Genomic DNA, 3,604 nt, shown 5'->3' with positions numbered 1-3,604 from the left:
TGTCCCCTGTATCGGTTTGTTGGTTAAAGTACGAGATTCTGCAGTCCACTCTGTGAACATTTCAATTTCCCATGGTGTCAGATCACTGAAGAATGAATAGGTTTGTGTTTTATCCAAGAGCTTTATCCAGTAATATCATTGAGTAACTTCTTGTCAGTGGCCTGACCTGAACCCATCTGCTCCCATCTGCTTGACAAATTTGACTATTCAAAACAGGGAGTTTGAATGAGAATACAGCAGTTTCCGGAGTTGTATAGGTGGAATTTGTGTCTGAGCACACATACACTCACACACACGCACACTAACACACCTAAACACTGAAACACACACACAGAGAGAGAGAGAGAGAGAGAGAGAGAGAGAGACAGATGTTCAATAAAGTGCCCTTTTATATAGACCACATGGATAATTCAATAAATCAGATTTATTTTATATGAATAAAGACTTGCTAAAGAGCCAACATTTAGTATTTTGACATTTACATTTACATTTACATTTTAGTCATTTAGCAGACGCTCTTATCCAGAGCGACTTACAGGAGCAATTAGGGTTAAGTGCCTTGCTCAAGGGCACATTAACGTCATTTAGCAGACGCTCTTAGCCAGAGCGACTCACAAATTGGTGCGTTCACCCTATAGCCAGTGGGATAACCACTTTACAATTGGGGGGGGGGGGGGGTAGAAGGATTCCTTTATCCTATCCCAGGTATTCCTTAAAGAGGTGGGGTTTCAAATGTCTCCGGAAGGTGGTGAGTGACTCCGCTGTCCTGGCGTCGTGAGGGAGCTTGTTCCACCATTGGGGTGCCAGAGCAGCGAACAGTTTTGACTGGGCTGAGCGGGAACTATGCTTCCGCAGAGGAAGGGGAGCCAGCAGGCCAGAGGTGGATGAGCGCAATGCCCTCGTTTGGGTGTAGGGACTGATCAGAGCCTGAAGGTACAGAGGTGCCGTTCCCCTCACTGCTCCATAGGCAAGCACCATGGTCTTGTAGCGGATGCGAGCTTCAACTGGAAGCCAGTGGAGTGTGCGGAGGAGGGGGGTGACGTGAGAGAACTTGGGAAGGTTGAACACCAGACGGGCTGCGGCATTCTGGATGAGTTGTAGGGGTTTAATGGCACAGGCAGGGAGGCCAGCCAACAGCGAGTTGCAGTAGTCCAGACGGGAGATGACAAGTGCCTGGATTAGGACCTGTGCCGCTTCCTGTGTAAGGCAGGGTCGTACTCTCCGAATGTTGTAGAGCATGAACCTGCAGGAGCGGGTCACCGCCTTGATGTTGGCGGAGAACGACAGGGTGTTGTCCAGGGTCACGCCTAGGCTCTTCGCACTCTGGGAGGGGGACACAGCGGAGTTGTCAACCGTGATGGCGAGATCATGGAACGGGCAGTCCTTCCCCGGGAGGAAGAGCAGCTCCGTCTTGCCAGGGTTCAGCTTGAGGTGGTGATCCGTCATCCATACTGATATGTCTGCCAGACATGCAGAGATGCGATTCGCCACCTGGTTATCAGAAGGGGGAAAGGAGAAGATTAGTTGTGTATCGTCAGCGTAGCAATGATAGGAGAGACCATGTGAGGATATGACAGAGCCAAGTGACTTGGTGTATAGGGAGAAAAGGAGAGGGCCTAGAACTGAGCCTTGGGGGACACCAGTGGTGAGAGCACGTGGTGCGGAGACAGCTTCTCGCCACGCCACTTGGTAGGAGCGACCGGTCAGGTAGGACGCAATCCAGGAGTGAGCCGCGCCGGAGATGCCCAGCTCGGAGAGGGTGGAGAGGAGGATCTGATGGTTCACAGTATCAAAGGCAGCAGACAGGTCTAGAAGGACAAGAGCAGAGGAGAGAGAGTTAGCTTTAGCAGTGCGGAGAGTCTCCGTGACACAGAGAAGAGCAGTCTCAGTTGAATGACCAGTCCTGAAACCTGATTGGTTTGGATCAAGAAGGTCATTCTGAGAGAGATAGCAAGAGAGTTGGCTAAAGACGGCACGCTCAATAGTTTTGGAAAGAAAAGAAAGAAGGGATACTGGTCTGTAGTTGTTGACATCAGTGGGGTCGAGTGTTGGTTTTTTGAGAAGGGGAGCAACTCTCGCTCTCTTGAAGACGGAAGGGACATGGCCAGCGGTCAAGGATGAGTTGATCAGCGAGGTGAGGTAGGGGAGAAGGTCACCGGAGATGGTCTGGAGAAGGGAGGAGGGGATGGGGTCAAGCGGGCAGGTTGTTGGGCGGCCTGCAGTCACAAGTCGCAGGATTTTATCTGGAGAGAGAGGGGAGAAAGAAGTCAAAGCATAGGGTAGGGCAGTGTGAGCAGGACCAGCAGTGTCATTAGACTTAACAAACGAGGATCGGATGTCGTCAACCTTCTTTTCAAAGTGGTTGACGAAGTCATCCACAGAGAGAGAGGGGGGGGGGGGGGGGGATTCAGTAGGGAGGAAAATGTGGCAAAGAGCTTCCTAGGGTTAGAGGCAGATGCTTGGAATTTAGAGTGGTAGAAGGTGGCCTTAGCAGCAGAAACAGATGAAGAAAATGTAGAGAGGAGGGAGTGAAAAGATGCCAGGTCGGCAGGGAGTTTAGTTTTCTTCCATTTCCGCTCCGCTGCCCGGAGCTCTGTTCTGTGAGCTCGCAGTGAGTCATCAAGCCACGGAGCTGGAGGGGAGGACCGAGCCGGCCGGGAGGATAGGGGACACAGAGAGTCAAAGGATGCAGAAAGGGAGGAGAGGAGGGTTGAGGAGGCAGAATCAGGAGATTGGAGGGAGAAGGAGTGAGCAGAGGGAAGAGATGATAGGATGGAAGAGGAGAGAGTAGTGGGAGAGAGAGAGCGAAGGTTGCGGCGGCGCATTACCATCTGTGTAGGGGCAGAGTGAGTAGTGTGGGAGGAGAGCGAGAGAGAAAAGGAAACAAAGTAGTGGTCGGAGACATGGAGGGGAGTTGCAGTGAGATTAGTAGAGGAGCAGCATCTAGTGAAGATGAGGTCAAGCGTATTGCCTGCCTTGTGAGTAGGGGGGGACGGTGAGAGGGTGAGGTCAAAAGAGGAGAGGAGTGGAAAGAAGGAGGCAGAGAGAAATGAGTCAAATGTGGACATAGGGAGGTTGAAATCCCCCAAAACTGTGAGGGGTGAGCCATCCTCAGGAAAGGAACTTATCAAGGCGTCAAGCTCATTGATGAACTCTCCAAGGGAACCTGGAGGGCGATAGATGACAAGGATATTAAGCTTAAATGGGCTAGTGACTGTGACAGCATGGAATTCAAATGAGGAGATAGACATATGGGTTAGGGGAAAAATTGAGAATGTCCACTTGGGAGAGATGAGGATTCCTGTACCACCACCCCTCTGACCAGATGCTCTCGGGGTATGCGAGAACACATGGTCAGACGAGGAGAGAGCAGTAGGAGTAGCAGTGTTTTCAGTGGTGATCCATGTTTCCGTCAGCGCCAGGAAGTCGAGGGACTGGAGGTTGGCATAGGCTGGGATGAAGTCAGCTTTGTTGGCAGCAGAACGGCAGTTCCAGAGGCTACCTGAAACCTGGAACTCCAGGTGTGGGCTGCGTGCAGGGACCACCAGGTTAGAGAGGCAGCAGCCACGCGGTGTGGTGCGTTTGTGTAGCCTGTGCAGAGAGG

The sequence above is a fragment of the Coregonus lavaretus genome (genome assembly GCF_964263955.1).
Source record: "Coregonus lavaretus genome assembly, chromosome: 4".
Lineage (NCBI taxonomy): Eukaryota > Metazoa > Chordata > Actinopteri > Salmoniformes > Salmonidae > Coregonus > Coregonus lavaretus.
This window is presented reverse-complemented; position numbering follows the sequence as displayed.